The sequence below is a fragment of the Canis aureus genome, chromosome 6 (genome assembly GCF_053574225.1).
Source record: "Canis aureus isolate CA01 chromosome 6, VMU_Caureus_v.1.0, whole genome shotgun sequence".
NCBI classification, from domain to species: Eukaryota; Metazoa; Chordata; class Mammalia; order Carnivora; family Canidae; genus Canis; species Canis aureus.
The window spans coordinates 45,830,006-45,847,537 of NC_135616.1; the positions used below are offsets into that span (position 1 = coordinate 45,830,006).

A 17,532-nucleotide genomic window follows, 5' to 3' on the forward strand; every position below is an offset into this window, starting at 1 on the left:
CAGTGTCACCCTGTTCCAGTTTGCATTTATTAGGTACAGAAGTGGCCAGGTTTCCAGATACCAGTGTCCTTCCTTCTTGCTGTCTCCTTATCCAGCCCCAGCTCACTAATAGAACACAAGTCCAGCTGTGCATTAACCTCGGCAGGAGAGGCGTGGATTGTACTGTGTACCTGGGGGTGTGAAGAAACCCAGCCATCAGAGGGGTAAGCCTTTAGACAGATCTGTGCAAAGACATGGGGGATCTTGTCAAGTCCAGCAGACTCAGTGGCAGGCTCGGGCACAGGCAAGGTAGGCTGCTGTTGGGTGATCCTGAAAGAAGAGCCATACAAAGGTGGTCCCCATCACCGGGCAGGATAGGTTTACCACAGAGGCACTTCCTAAAAGCCTGAGGGAGATTACATTTATTCTAGCTAAAAACATTATGTAAATGCTTATGGAAGTGCCATTAACTGATTAACAGATGAGTATAAATTAGCTCGTATGATTAAGTGATTAATACCCATTGTGAGCTAGCAGAGCCTAAAGAGAATAGGGCCTGATGAAATGAGACTAAATATTTTGCCTACGCCATTACAAGGTTTTTAGGTTTATGTGTGATATCTCATTTTGATGTGATTTCTTCTAATATTGTGTCACAGGGAAAGAAGAAATGATGAAGGCTGGGATAAACCAATCTTTAATGAACTTAGACCCATTGTACACACCCTAATGCTAGCCCTCCCAGCAGCCCCGTGAGGAAGTGGCTGTCATCCCACTGGACAGACAAGGTAATGGGGCCTGGAGAGGTCAAGCAGGCCGTCCAAGATGGCAGAACCAGGGCCGAGAGCCGGAATGGATCCAGGTCCCACTGCCCTTCCACAGGGCCAGCCCTCCACTGGTGAGCAGAGATTTAAAGGAAATATGTGGCTTGTTCTTGAATGAGTTGTGGGAATTAGTGATGATCACAAAATGATGATAAGGAGGACAATGTGAGGTTGGTGGTGAGGATGACCATCTTCGTTGCTGTATGTCGGCACCCCACCAAGCTTCTCACATTTATTATTTTATTTAATCCTTATAAAATGCATATGGAGCAGGTGTATGAACCTCTTTTTGCAAATGAGAGCATCGAGACAGTAACTGGGTAGTTGTGCTGGAATTTGAGCTAGTTCTTTCTGATGAGAAAGCCTGGTTTCTGGCTCTATGCTCACTGCCCCCTGGTCTGTTGGAGTGAGACCCAAAGACAAACAAACATTCCCGACAAGAGCCTGGTGTCAAGAGGCCTTGAGGCAACAGACTCTGGGAACAGAGCTGGCATTAGAACTCGTTCTCCATCAAAATTTGACTCCCCCCCCCCAAAAAAAAAGAATAGAAGAGAAAAAGAATTGAGGAATTTGATACTAGAAAAGAGTAACATTAAATTCTGTCTAAAATAATATTAGCTAGAAAAGTAGGGAGTTGGCTCTAGGCATAATTTTTTCTGTATTTTAATTTTTAAATTTAAATTTTGTTTTCTGTAGTATTTAATTTAATTTTTGTATTATTATTATTTAAGATTTTGTTTATTTATTTATTTGAGAGAGAGAGAGAGCAGGAGCACATGCCTGAGTCGGGGGGAGCGGAAAGCAGAGGGACAGGGAAGAGGGGCACCCTCCATCCCAGTCCCAAGGAACAGGGAACCTAATGTGGGACTCAATCCCAGGACCCTGGAGCATGACCTGAGCCAAAGGCAGATGATTAAATGACTAGCCACCACCCTTGTATTATTTTGTAAATAAAGATTGGCAGTCACATTTAGCTAATTGATTAGTATTGAGATAGGCTAAAAGATAAGTGAACCCCATTGAGGTCTATTATGGGCAAAGACTGACTATCCTGTGGACAATATGAGATCTCTGGGTATTTCTGGGTGAGAAGCCCCCCAGGGAAATCCAGGATGAGGCTCTAGTGCTGAAATTCAATTTGTTTCTTTCCAAAATTGCCTAGAGATGGGGCCAAACCCAATCCAGGGTTCTTTACTTGGGAAAAGCAAGTCAAACGCATGAATTCAAAATGGGCTAGTATTAACTTTGCTTAAGTGAGCACAAAAATTGATGTAGACAGAGAGCCTAGCCATCAGTGCACCAACGTTAGCCAAATGGTGAGCTGTGAAAATTTCCTGCAGTTCCCCAACCCCCTTCCTGGTCTTCGGTGTTTCCTTCACTGAGGTGCCAAGCAGGGACTGCTGCTGGAAATCCCAAAACCTCGGTGTGTGAAGATCTGGCCCTTGTTTCAAGCTTCTTCCCTCCTTAGACACTGAACCTTTCTTCCGGGTTAGTTTTTAAGGTAATTCATCAGATAAATCCATGCAGATATACTAGTACGTTGCTCTTAGACATTACAGTAGGCACCGCTCCAACCATGAGATATGCTGCCCATGCTGAGCATTTTACAAATGAGGGCACATTGGTTAGGGGCAGTTTAGGGGTGCTGCTCTGTGGAGACCTGGTCAGGTCCTCCCCAAGAGGGACTGCACAGCCAGACCTGAGCCAGGGAGAAATGGGGCTACTGGTCCAACAGACGTCAATGTGCACGGATCAGCAGGTAGACTGTGAGTCCCCACTAGGATTCTTATGTGGACTCACATTGCTGATCCCAGCCTTCTTTTCTCCAATAACCTGTGACAGAATTCAATTTGGACAAGGACCCAAAGGAGAAATCCTTTTTGCTTGTCCCAAGCCCCTGAGCATCTTGAAGGCAGGAGCATGTCTTACCCTACATGAAGCCAGCACCTTGTTTATGCATGTGTCGATTAATATCACCAACACCAGTGATGAGGAGAAGGTTTAGCAATCAACCATTCTTAATTAGTGGCTCACATCTATTATCCAAGTAACCCTATGATCCATATATCTGCTTGCCAGATTTTCCCTCCCATTCTAAATGTGCAGTCTCTGACTTCCCATGTACTTCTCTATACTTTTACATCGTATCACATGTATCCTCGGATCACACACTGGAAATAAGTCATTGTGTAAATAAACCAACAAATAAAGTGCTCAGATGTGTAGGAGTATCCCAAGCTACTACACTTTTAAAATCCCCTTTTGAGAAACATGGTGAAATTGTGACAGGTCACTTGCTGCCGGGTCCTATGCGTGATCCTTTTCTGGACCACCTCTTCATAACCATCATGATGGTCTCTTATTCTAATAAGAATATTCTAATAATGAACATGTATATACATTTTCCCCTGAAATTCTCATCTATCCAGTACTTGTATTTTACTCTTAATGCCATAGGAAATCTTTACTGAAGTCCCCTGAAAAATGTTAGTGTTCTGAATGCCACAAATGCATTTCAGCTTTGTAGTTTTCAATATTTGCAAATAAGGTTAGAAGCTTGCTTACCTCAAGGGACAGGGCATCAACTCTGTGCAAAACTAGGGCACAACAGCATTAGGGGATCTGGTTCCCAGTCCCCAGAGCAGGAGAACAGGTAAATCAGAGGCAGGTCTGTGCCCAGTGTTGGCCACGCTGTCCCTGTCACTGGGGTTGGGCAGCAGCTGAAGCCAGGTGGGCGAGGAGCAGAGCGGCTGTGGTCTCTCTAAGGTAGCCAGATGGCAGGGAGCTGCCTGCTGGGCACGGGAATGGCCAGCCCAGGCATGGGCACTTTTTGCTGGAATTTGCTCTCTGTTATCAGGGCGCCAGGTGACATGGGTCATCTTCCGCTTCAAGCCAAGTTACAGGACAACAGGAGAAATCTACCACCTGGCCGAGACACCTCAGTGAACAGCCCTCACATGGGCTGAGCCATGAGTGAATGCTCAGAAAACAAAACTCTTTCTTGTCTGGTCCTAAAGGGCTCCTCCTGTCCAGTCCTGTGCAGGAGCTTGGTTGCCTGCACATCTTCAAGGGCTGAGCTTGAGGATCATGCATCAGCCTTAGCTGCCGCTGACCCCTGTGCCTTGCTGTGGGACTGCAGGCGGTAACTCCAGCCTGCCCCATGCTCCCTGGCGCCATCCTCTTGCCTTCTCGGTGTGGCTCACCAAAGGCTGGGAGTCGTAAGACAGTTAGCCAGGGTAGAACAAGAGGAGATGATCGGGGATGCAGTCTTTCATAAAAGTCATAGCCTGGAAAGGAGCAGGCTGACAGAAGCTGGGGCGTCAGGCTGGCTGGTTTGAACCAGGAAAATAAGGATTTCACTAAGCTGCCTTATAGCTAAGCCAAGCCACTCTCCAGGATGCAGGGCCACAGCCCTATTGCCACTCCCCCGGGGAGCCTTGCCCTAAGCAGCCTGAGCCCCAAGAACTGGAGGAGGAGCCTTCAGGAGGCATGCGGTGGGTGCCACGTGTGCAGGATGGGATCTCCCCCTGCCCAGATCTTCCTAACACATACTGATGACCACAGGCTATTTGGGGTCCCTTGTTCTTCTCCAAACCCTGGCAATAATTTGAGAAAGCCTCCATGATGTGCAAATCATGGCAGAGAAAAAGGATGGGTCGAGTCCCCATAAAAAGGAATTATGAATTTCATCTGGTATAAATCCCAGGTTGTAGGCAACAGACCTTCAGGAATGAGACTGGGTGTGCTAACTTTGATAACAGTCTGGTGGGATCAGCCCTTTGTCTTTTGCAAACACACGGTGAGGGGGATGGTGTGGGAACCCTGAGGAGATTTCCAAGGAGGCAGGGGCTAGGGGTCCCTGCAGCACCCCCTTGGGCCCAGGCCCTGTGTGCCAGGTCTTAGTGTGCTCACGTGGGAGCTGCTGAGAGGTGCTCAGGAAGGTGAGGGAGCCACTGGAGCTGCCCTGTATCCAAGCTGAAGAAGAAGCAACACACAGATAATGCAGGATGACGGTGAAGAAGGGGCCAGTGGGATGATGGCCTTGGCGAGTGTTGTCTGAGCTCAGAGCCGGGCCCAGAGGCCCTTTAGCTTTGGCCTGAAGGCATCCAGTCATCTGACAAGTGTCAGGAACTGTGGGGTGAGTGCCACTGGTTGGATGGACAAACTCTGAGCAATGGGTAGCTCCTGGCCTTTGGCTGATGCTCATCTGGTGACCCTTGAGAGGGAAGCCCACAAGCCACAAGTGACATTTCTAGTATGTGGAGGCTCCAAGGGAGGTTGCCTATGAGACAGGAAACCCCAGGCCCAGCTCCTAGGGCCATGAATTCAGAACTGGAGCCAGGTGACCCCTTGGGAAGCATGACTTCACAGGCCTCCTGGCACCTAGAGAATAACTTGATCTGAGTGCAGGAGCAGGACCAGCCGGGTGACCCCAGTAATGTTTACCTGGAGTCCCTCCCCACTTCCTTTGTTCAGCTTCCACAGAGCAACCTTTATCAGTTCCCTTATCTCTTTCTTCTGTGACAATCCCTTCTCCTACTAATAATCTCATAATTTCCTTTACACTGGGGTGTAAATGACCGAAAAGGTTTACACATTCCATATTTTTTTAAAAATACTTTATTTATTTATTCATTTTTAGAGAGAAAGGGTAGGGGCAGAGGGGGAGGGAGAGAATCTCAGGTTGACTCCCAGCTGAGTGTGCAAAGCTCAATCTCATGACTCTGAGATCACGACCTGAGCCAAAATCAAAGTCAGATGCCTAACCTACTGAACCACCCAGGCACCTCTACACATTCCATGTTTTAAGAACAGCACAAAGGTAAGAAATTCAGGTCTGAACGCTGTGTACACTTTAGCACATTTGAGAGGATCCTTACAGATGTGTGTTTTGACCTGCGTTTGGGTAGGAGAGTTTTTGATCCTATGTGGAAGGAATGGGGCCTACATTTTTGAGGTGTGGTTATGCTGTGTGGGGTGGTGGTGGTAAGGTTGGACTGGCAGGCAGAATACCTGTCTCAGGCTCTCTGTTCTCAATCTATAAAAGTGAGTGATTTGTCCCAAGTAGATGACATTTAAGAACTTTCCAGTTCTTGAAGGCAACAGTTTTCCTCGTCACGTGGGATTCATCATCCTGGACTGGGAGAAGCTGCTAAAAAGCCTGGATGCTAGCCCAGGTGCCATCTAGACGAGATCCCATCAGAACCGACCCTAGTGGAATCAGTCTTTTAAAGTAACGTCAACATGATACTCACACCTGGCTGGGACTCTTTTCAAAGGAAGGGAAGGAGCAAGTACAGGTAAACACTGGGAGAGCGGTAATCTCCCTCTTCTGTGGCTCCTAGTGCTGACCTAGGCCAAGACCAGCCTATGAAGGTTGGTGTTAGTGATGTAAAGCTTGAAACTTGATCCTTTCCCAGGGAACAGAATGGGGGTGCGGTTCTTGAGAAACCAGACTGAACAGAAATTAGCCTTCACCAGCTGCTCCTGTAATTACATTTAAATTCAGTTAAACTAATTTCTTACACTTGATAAAAGCAGTTGTCTTTCCAAATTATTCTCAGACTCCTCCATTCCAAACACAATATAAATATACCATAGCCTGGTTAGGAAAGTCCTTCTTTCACGGCCTCTCTGTCACATCATCCCTGTTCTTGGCCTTTCGCTGGGGCCTTTTTCTGTAAAGAGCTCAGAAAGCTGAACTGCCCTATTAGCATAAGATCCTGTGACTCATTGACTCACAGATTGTAAATCAGACTAACATTGCGTTTTAATTAATTATATTAATTTTAGGGGAAACAACAAAACTGAAAAGTCTGCAGTGCTTCATTTACTGAGAAACTCTGAAATGTCTTTTATTTTTAGCAAGAGCCATAAAAACATCTCATACTGAAATAATGTAAAAATCAAGGAAGGGTTGTATTACTCAGCGTGATCGCGCCCTTTAAAAGGCTTTGACATTTTCTTTATTTTTGTAAGTTTTTTTAGAAAGAAAAAAATATATATATTATATTACATACACATCCACACATGCATACGCTACCCAGATCCTCTCTGCAACAGGATTCACTACTGACTGCAATTCAATGTAAAGTATTTCTATCTTGGATTCTCTCAAAGGGAGATTAACTACTAAATTATAATAAGGAACATGCAATTAGTTATCTTTGTTTCAGAGATTGCCCCATGGTAAGCAACTCTCTAATACTTGTTGTATCCACAGACACAAGCCATTCAACATTTGTTATTCATTTGCATTTGTTCATTTCCTCAAGCTAGGATACATTGGTGCCTATTATGTGCCTGGCACCTGTGCAGGTGCACCTGAGAATACAAGGTAAACTTAATAAGACCAGTATAGAGATGGAGGTACACAGGGTTCCATGTGGTTGGTTATGCAGCAGCACAGAATCAAGGGTATAGGACTGTGGGAGCAAGGAAGGAGCACCTGAGGGCACCAGAGAAAAAGGGGGAGGACACAGGGGCAGAGACATCAAGGAAAGTCAAGAGTGACGATCTATAGGTTTTAGTTTAGGGAGTGATTATTACCTGCCTTGTGTGTGTCAGACACTAGCCAGGTGCTGGGGGAGCCAGCACTGAGGAAGCTTGACACAGGCTGCCTCTCTTTTGGAATTTACAATCTAATTGGGAGATGTTAGTCAAATAATAACACAGGAATGAAGTTGCTATTTTGGTGAGAGCCTTTAAGGAAAAGTACAGGGGCTTTAGGATAGACTTCATGGGGAGCCAAGCTACATGGTGCAATAGAGCATAGGCCTGCTTAAGAAAGTTACATCGGAGCAGAGACCTGACAAGAAGCAGGCCCAGTCACCCAGAGGAGGGATGGTGGAAAGAGTGTTCCAGGCAGAAGGAATAGATAGGCAAAGCATAAATAGGAGAAGAAGCTTGGGGTTTTCTAGAAACTAGAAAGAAATCAGAGTGATTGGAGCACAACAAGGGATGGTGGGGGAAAGGGGGAGGGTCAGACCAGGGTTGGGTTGGAGAGGTGGGCAGAAGCAAGATCATATAAAATTTGAGTTTTAAGTTAAGAGCAGTAGAAACACAATGACACACCCGGTGGGGGGGGGGGGGGAGCAACCCATGATTTGTTTAGGGAAGAGAATTATGAGTTTAAAAGTGCCTAACACTGCACTAGAAGTTAAGAAAATCAGCTATTGTCCTTTCTGTATTCAGCTCAGGTCCTTGACTAGGCTAATCCATGCACTCTGCACCTTCATCTCAGTATTCTGTCCTATTGGTTCTGATTTTGATTCTGAGCTCAGTTTTTCAACTTGTCCCCTGCCCTCCATGACCACCTATAGTTTCTGCTATGATTAGCCACCTGGATGATGGATTATCTATCCTCCTTGAACTCACAGTATCACAAAGGTATAAGATACATGCATAAAAATTGTAATATTGAATGTTATAGTGGAGACCCTAGACAGTGCACTAAGGCAAGGACAAGAAAAAAAGATAAGAATGTGCTCATAGGAAATCTAAAATACCCTACAGATAAATCATTAGAATTGATAGGGGAATTTACCAAGGTAAATGGATACAATAGCAATATACAAAACTCAGTTGTATTCCTATAAATCAACCACAAAATATATAAAATATATGAAGCAATTAATATGTATTTTTAACATATGAAAGACCTGCATAGACAAAAGTTAAAACTGTATTGAGAGAGATTAAAGAAAACCTAAACAAATGGTAAATATGAAATATACCATATTCATGGATAGTATCCAAGACCCAATAATGGAAGGAAACTAATTTTCCCTAAGTTGATTAATGGATTCCATGTAATCTTAATCCTAGCCAAAATTTTAGCAAGGTTTTGGTAGAATTTGCGAAGTTGATCCTAAAACTTAGATGTCAACACAAAAATATATCTGACCCTCCTGAAGAAAACAATGAAGTAGAAAGACTTGCTCTCCCAGACACTAGGTTTGTTTAAAATTATAGTGGAGGCAGTGTGGTATTGGCACGGAGAGGGACAGATGGCCTGATGGAGTAGAATAGAGAGAAAAAGTATATGCATATATGTGAACACTTGATATATGAAAGAGGTATATGGCAGGTCAGTGAGCAGAGAAATACCTTTCCAATGATGAATTCCAGGTAGACTAGTGATCCAAATGCAAAAGGTTAGACTATAAACTTTTAGATGATAATATGGAATATTTTTAAAAGATTTTTATTTATTTATTCATGAGAGAGAGGAAGAGGGAGTAGCAGGCTCCATTAAGGAAGCCTGATGTAGGACTTGATCCCAGGACCCCAGGATCACGGCCTGAGCCAAAGGCAGATGCTCAACTACTGAGCACCCAAGTACCCCCAGAATATTTTCATGTAAGAAATAGATAGATACAAAGTCTTCTTAAATAAGATTCAAAAATGAAAGATACATGAATTTGGCTACATTAAAATTAAGAGCTTGTATTCATCAAAGGATTTTTAAAAAGATTTTATTTATTTATTCATGAGAGACACACAGAGAGAAGCAGAAACATAAGCAGAGGGAGAAGCAAGTTCCCCACAAGGAGCCCAATGCAGGATTTGATCCCTGACCCCAGGATCATGCCCTGAACCGAAGGCAGAAGCTCAACCCCTGAGCCACCCAGGCATCCCCCATCAAAGGATTCTATGAAAATAATAAAAGGTCAAACTGTAGTTGGAAGATGTAAATCTATTACAGAATTTGTAATATATGAGTGACAATAAATTGAAAATATATTTTAAAAACTATTCCATATTAGTAAGAGAAACTCAACTCAATAGAAAAATGGACAAAACTCAACAAATCACCAAAGAAGAAATACAAGTGGCCAATATGTAAATGTAAAAGCATTTTATTGGTAATGAGGGAAATGCAAATTAAAGCCACAAAGAGAAAACACTACAAGCCCACCAGCTTGGCAAGAATTTGAAGTTTGACAATACCAAGTATTGGCAAAGATGTTTATGTAATAATGAGAAATCTCAAACATCGTGGAGTGGTATAAATTCGTATAACTGCTTTAGAAAACAATTTGGCATTATCCACTACATTTGAAGATATACACAGCTTATAATTCTGTACTTCCATACTATATGTGTTCTAAAGAAACTCATGTATGTGTACACAAGGATATGTGTACCAGAATGTTTAAGGCAGAATTGATTATGATAACCATAAAATGGAAATAAGCCAAATGTTCTCCTACAAAGAATGGATAAATAATTAGGATATTCATAAAATGAGGACCATATAACAATAAAGATAAATGTAGCAATCTGCAGCACAAATGACTCTCTAAGAGTGTTGAACCAAAGATAAAAGGCAAAAGGATACAATGCAGAATGATTTCCATTTGTCCTTCACAAGGACAGGTAAAATCAAACCATATTGTTTATGGAGACATGCCAAAGTGGTAAAACTATCAAGAAAAGCCAAAACGAATGATCACAGAAGTCAGAACAGGAGTGGCTTCTGGGATACAGGGAGAGGGATATAATTGGAGAAGATACCTGGGGCGCTTCCAGAATGCTGGCAGTATTCTAATTCTTGACCCAGGTGGCGGTTACAATAGGTTCAATTTGTTAAACTACATATGTGTTCAAAATATTTTTCTGAATGAATATTATATATCACAACCAAAATTATTTTCTAAATTGCATGTGTAGTTTGATGTTCCCATGGATTTCCAGTCTTCTGGAATTATTCTTTTCTCTAATATCCAAATAAGAGTAATGAGTCTCCACCATGTGTCATGTGATCTAGCATGACTGAATCTAGTCCCTATCATCACGGAATGCTTTTCAGTCTCCTGATTATTTTAAGTGATCTTTTACTCTGAACTGCTGCCCTAGGCTGTACCTGGGCGACCTGACCACTGTCCTCCCTTGCACTGATGGTATCATAATCAGGTGCCTCAGAACGAGAGACTGGTGCTATTTCCTAATCCCATTCCAAGCACAGACACAACCATCATCCATCTATTTTGATCATGCAACCCATCAGTTTTTTTGAGCATGCACAAACATAGGAATATTTACTTATTTATAATTTTTATACATGTACTGCCATAATTAGCTAACATTTCAAGGGGGTATAAATCTACATTTCAGAATGTTGACTTTTTTGGTTGTGATCCTGACAGATTTGATTGGTCCTGTTATTTTTCTCCATAAACTGTGTCTGATAAAAAGTCATTTCCTTGGGGTTAATTTCTTTGCATTATCAGCATTAGTTCCAAACTTCAGTTTCTTTGCAGAATTGTTTTTAAATCACTCATCCATTTTTTTTTGCAAGTTAAAGTTAGATGACATAATATATAAACTCACTCAACCACCCACGTGTAAATTATAATACATTTCAATAGGTCAAAAGTAATGAATAACACTATAGTCATCATCTTTTGCAGGGTAACAAAGTAGCCTACAAAACTTGGTGGTTTAAAACAACAAACAATTATTATTTCATACTTTCCATATGTTAGAAATCCAAGCATGGATTAACTAGGTGCCTTTGCCTGAAAGTCTCTCATGAAGTAGAAAGTATAATTCAGGTCTGCAGTGTCATCTGAAGCCTTGCTGGGTTGGGGGGAAGGGGTGGGGTAAGTGTGTTACCTGCTTCCAAGTTCAGTCATGTAGTGGCTGGCAAGCCTCAATCTCCTGCCACATCGCCTCTCCATAGACTTGCCTTACAGTATTCCCAAGTGAGCAATTCAAAAGAACTCAAGACAGACATCATAATCGGATCACAGGGTGAGCCCCTCAACAGAGCCAGATTCAAGGGCATGTGACCTGGGCAAGCATACAGGTCCCTGTGTTTAAAAGGGCCCTACACTTGGTTTAATGCTCTAATGTGCCATCTTGAAATTCTTAATAATTTTCGAACATATTTTCACTCTGCACTGAATCCTACACATTATGTAAGCAAGTCCTGCTTCCTAGAAGTCATGTATTCAGTAAATGACACTGAAGTCAGATTAGAGCTACATTTTACCAGGTAAGGACACCTAACTTGAGGGAAATCAGGGTCTCTCTAAGGAATTTCAATGACAGTCAGAAACTGGGAATAGAAATCAAGTCCTAAAATGGCAGAGCTCTGAGAGAAGTCCAGCAAAACTGCTTTTGAGGTCACCAAAGCAACATAGGCTATTCCTAGTTCTGGACATTCAACTCTTCCTTGGATTCCATGACTTATTCTGGGCTCTTTCTGATAAATTTCTCTTTTTGCTTCATCTAACTGTGTTTGGATTCTGTTCCTTGCAACCAAAGTATCTTGATGAACACAACCAACTTCGCTGGCTGGCCATGCTTTGGTTAGGACAATACAACAGATTCTAACCCAGTCAAAGGAATGCCAGAAATGGCTTGCACACACTCTCAAGAGTCAGTTTTGTTCATTTCTCCCAACTCTCCATGTTCAGTAATGTCAGAAGGCTTGAAATCAGCCATATTGGGAGCAGGTCCACCACAGAAATCAGAAAATGCTATAAATCAGGAGTTTTCTCCCACGAGATCCACTTGCTGAACACTTACCAGCTCCAGTAGGTCTACCAGTAGACCTAGGAGTGCCTAAGTCTATGACAAGGGAGTTACACGAGACTGGGCTCTGTTGGAATAAGGCAGGGAATAAAGAGCCTAAAAGCTTAACAACAAAAAGCTAAATTCTTAAAATTAAGGATGTAGTGACTGCCTTAGGGGAGTCATTCTACCCCACCACATGGTTGCCCTTAGCAACTGTGAGATCTTCCCAGACCATTTATAGGAACAGCGTTGAACCCATCATCTAGGTGGACCAATTGGATTTTCTCTTTTGGAATGGGAAATTCAGATTCAGTAATTCCAGTTCAAGAAGACAGAATGAGCAAAGTATTTATTTCTACTCCCTTCTGAGACTCCAATAAAATGTACAGGGAAAAGTGCAGAAGAATCATCAGCAGACAAGATATTTCAGCAAATGTCTGGGGCATGGAGGAGGTTTGGAAGCAAAGATTTTGAGGAAGTGAGGAAGCATCAACCCTGATAGCCCAGGCAGCTACTGCAGAAGCCCAGGAACACTCCAAACCCAGTTAATAGGTACAAAATTCTATTTACTAGATGACCGTGCCAATTGCTTCTCCATGCTTCCCTCCCCTCTCCTCTCCGCTATCCCTAGGAAGGTGGCCCTGTGCTTTACTCACTGGCAAGATGAAAGGAGGCCCTGCCTAAAGAGAATTAGGGCTGCTGAGGAGGATGCCATACTCCTGGGTAAAGACTTCTCTGTTACATCTGGAGGCCATTTTAGCCCCCAAACCCAGCACCCCACCTTGCCAACTCCTCCTTTGCTTATTCTAAAGGGAAGCCTGCCCATGTAGAGGCTTGCTTGTGTCTCCAAATGCTCCAATTATTCTGTTTATGAAAAAGCAGAGAAACAGACGTGTATATTCATTGCTGAGCAAACCCACCTAGCAACCTAGAAACAAATCAAGTCACTCTCTTATCCACAATTCTAAGTAGACAAGCTAAGTTAACTAGATCTTGGCATAAAATAAGTAGCATAAAAACAAGACAGAACAGAAAGAAACACAATAAGCTGGTCCTGAAAAAGAAGATAATTAAGGGAATACAAGACTGAAAATCAAAGAAATATACAATACAAACATCTTATTAATATCCTAAGTAAGATACAAAAAGAGTGGAACTCACATGACAAGAACAGGATGCTTTGAGAAAAGAACACAGAGAGGAGACAAGCGTTGCAAATGGGACAAGAGTGAGCACAGGTGTGCTACCCCTGGGGGTCGTCAGAGTAAAATTCAGATGCAGAGGTGGCCATTTCCTCTGTATGGGATGGCATTAGGGGGCATTTCAAAGCTCAGGAGGTGGGTTGACTACCTTCCCTGCCGTGAAGGCGGCAACAGAGGAAGCAACCTTCAGAGAAGAGCAGAAGAGCAGCGTGAACAGTGAACACAGAGAAAAACAGAGCGAGCAATAAATAGTACAGCCTGGATTCCCAATATCCTCCCAGTTCCTATTTCTGTGCTCCTTGAGACAGCCCACTGCCTCTGGATTCTGTGAGACACCCCGTAACTTTTTAACATGTTCCCATCTTGGTTCAAACTAGGTCAAGTTGGTTTTTGTTAGAAGACAAAAGAGTCTTAACTGAGACAGCGGGGTTGGGCAACTGGGAGGTGGTCCGGTCTCAAGTACCTTTGGGTTCTTCAAAAGATTCAACCCAGCGGGCATCTTGTGACCTTGCTCTGTGGTTAACTTTTCCTAAATATTGCACTGACATTCAAATCGCAAAGTTGGACAGCAGATGCCTCGCATGCAGTGTTTCCTGCATTTACATTTATTTTCTTAACATCTTGAAAGAAAGATGGGGCTTAGCTTGCCAAATCTCTAAGCACCTTATAATAACCTATTCAGACATCATATGGAAGGATTAATTTCACCATTTCACACATTAATGCAGTAGCACACCAACTAAACTACCTTTTCATGTATCCAAGGCAGCCTGGGAATTTTAAAAGCAACTGTGGATTTACCTGAGAATAATATATTTTCAACCTGAAAGCCAGATTTTGGGGGAAAAAAACACAACAAAGCAACTTGAGAGAGAGAGCGAGCCTCTAACTGGCAACTGTAATGGAGACCATGGCATTGGTCCCTAGTTCTCTCCTTTCCTCTTCCAGGTGTTTTCCCCAAATGCCCTTCTTTCCCATGGCCCTCTGGAAGGCTCTGGATATGAGCACCCAGGAGATAGCTGATGAGGAAGACTTGGCATGCTGTGGTCGGGGAAAAGCATACCTGGCCCTGGCGTGATTCAGCTAAAGGAGACACAGCTTGGGCAGGCGAAAAAGAAAGAGAAAAGTCATCAAGGAAATGGAGATCACACAAAACGAAGGAAGCAGGTATTAGGGGAAGGGGCTTTCTGAGTCTAAAACCAGCTTCGCTTTTTTCAAATGCACAGGAATTGTATTTGTCTTTGTTGATTTTGGTCTTGTTGGCTTGTTGGCTTGCCTCCGTTCCGGGCTTGAGACAAGTGAGTTGCCTTCTCGGCCCAGCCACAGTCCACGGATTTGTTGTTTAACTCAAATCCAATTGAGTGTCGCAGGGAAGAGAAGAGGAAACATCTCACACCCAAGTGGCTACACCATAAACAAAGAGGAGTCTCGCTGTGCCAGCTCTTGGCTTCAGCTGGGCCCAGCGGGAAGCCGATGTCCCTGTGCCAGGGTGAGGGCAGCCACCGAAGCAGATAGTGGGCAACTGAGAAGAATATTGATTTCAAACACTCAAATTCCTCAGGGTGGCTGCCCTCCTCCTCCTCTCGGCAGGGCAGGCGGAGGTAGCTGGGAGCCGTGCTGTCCACCAGGGGCTGCCAACACAGCTCGAGTTGGGAGAGGTGTCACCAGCCCCTGGCTCCAGGCTGGAGGTTTGTTAGGAATCTGCATTGTCTATTTATGAAGATTTATGGAGAAGCTGACAAAGATTAGGCTTTGAAGCAGAACTCAGGTGAGCTCTTGCCCCTACGCGGAGGATTCAGGAAGGTGGTTTGGATGATCAAGAATGATTTCCTTTCCCTTCTGGTTCCCATTGGTATTCCAACCCTGGGCCTGGCCCGGGAGGAAAAGCAAAGGTGAAGCATGCATGGCTGTCTGGCTCTATCCATTCTTCTTCAGAGAGAAAGAGAGAGACTGGCACTTTTTGTGGCATCTCACACGGAGGGGAAAGGCCAAGATAAATGGATAGTTTCAAGGTCATTAGCTTCCTGAGCTCACAGTTTGCTTTTCTCTGCCAGAGGACTGCTTGGAGAGGTTATAAATGTTTTGTGGCTGGACCAGGGGAGCCCATTGTTGGATCTGGAGCTCTGAGACCTGCTGCCAGTGGCAAATTTGGAGTGGAGTGTGCCTTCTCTTTCAATGCACACTTGCTCTGATAGAGCTTGGGCCGTGAAACATGGGGTCCGACCTCTTGGAAAGTCTAGAGCCCCCATGGTAGGTGACTGGCCTTCGAAGAGGGGACCTGGGACAGACCCAGAGAGGAGCCAGAAATGCCCCATTGGCGTTCAGTCTCACCCACTTTGGAGAAAAAGAACCATGAATTCGAAAGACAAACCTTTAAAAAGAAGAGGAGGTCGGGGTGGTGGCCTGCTAGTGTGTGCGGAGAGGTGAAAAGGCAGGGCAGGGCGAAGGGCATGGTGTGAGAATATAGAGATCCTCCTTACTCCATCGCAATCTGAGTTTCCATTCTGTTTCTCTTCATCCCTTTTCCGGGTCCTGCAAGTTCTCATTCAGTTACCACATCTTTGTTTCTCTTTTTAAAGAGTATTTATATTGTCCCCTGAAATATTCGACAGCAAAGGAAAAAATGAAGCTAAAGTTTCAACCATTACCATGGTTCCGAATTTATCACTGAGCCTTGACATTGTACATGGGCACATTTTCTCATCAGTGAACCTGCTATGCACCTGCTATGCTGTGTTCTGTTTTATCTACATAATGTGACTTATATGCACATTCCCCTGTATTATTAGCACAGACCCCCTTCTTCTCTCTCTGAGTGGCCATTGACTAGGTTGCTTTTAGTGATATGTTAGGGCCTTGGTCATTCCACTATTTCTGGATGTTTGGGTTGGATAGCTGCATCTATATATCTGTAGCTATAATTTCTTCCCCAGATAACATTTATCTATATGTATTTATATATACATATGTGTTTTTATCTATGTATTTTTTAAAAATCTCTTCCTGTGATAGGGTCAGTCTTTCTCTTTTTTCCCTTTCTATCACTTCTCTGGGTTATATTCCTAGAGGTTTGTCCACCAGGACAGAAAATGTAAATCTTTCATAAGCCTTACTGCTTGCTACCACTTGGCTCTCCGAGAACACAGACCAAACCCTGATGGGCAGTGTCGGCAGCAGGTGAGGGAATTTCCTTTCATCAAAGCCAATGCAGATATTTATCATTTTTCACTTACTTTTGGGAAGACGGCCTTCTTCCATGTCTCTTTTGCCCTCGTTGCCCTTTCCTCTGGTGCTCATTTTTTCCAGCCACCCTCATGCAGATCCTGTTTCCTCTCCTCATGATTTGTCACCTAGGGAAGCATCTAGCACATAGTACAGTTGGCAAACGACTGCCTCCTACCTCCCCTGACCTCCAGCTGCCAACAGACTGGCCCAGAGAGGGGCTTGCTGCTGGCCCGTTAGGCCACTTGTGAGGTTTGTCCTCCAGCTGCAGAATTTCTGGGCATGAAGGTCTCCTCACTTCTGCTCTGTGCTGACCTTGGGTGTTTTCCCAACTCACCTTTAGGGAGTGGTGGGTGGCTTGGTAGGGCAGGAGGTAAGGCACTGGCCATGGCCCCTGGTTCAGCTTTTTGGATATGGGAAGGCAAGGAGCAGGAATGATAGGATTTCCAGAAGGATCTTACCACTCAGAAAAGATGCTGGTGATCAGATCACCCTGCACATGGCTATCCTTCCCCTTCACCTAAGATGTAGGCACACTGCTTCCAAGAGACAAATGCGGACAGGCTGTTCCTCTTCTTGGGGAGGGGAGGATTAGGGCCTTGAAACAAGCATGCAAACCAGAGATTTCTTGCAATATGGTGACTTCTCAGGACTCTAGATCCACTGGGGATACGCTCAGTCCCTCATGAGCAGAGGTGATCAGTTTGGGGTTTAACCAACAAATAGTCACTGATAAAATGTAAAACAATAACAACAAAAATTCCATAGAAATGGCATCA

General features: G+C 43.9%; 1 long non-coding RNA gene across 1 annotated transcript in view; it reads left to right on the forward strand.

Moving 5' to 3' along the window:
• Positions 1 to 17,532, forward strand: part of LOC144315190 (uncharacterized) — a 42,358-nt gene continuing 24,826 nt past the window's right edge. Inside the window, exons 1-2 of the long non-coding RNA XR_013380950.1 lie at positions 1 to 203; positions 639 to 877. This is a non-coding gene — a long non-coding RNA (uncharacterized LOC144315190). The remainder of the gene's footprint in view (positions 204 to 638; positions 878 to 17,532) is intronic.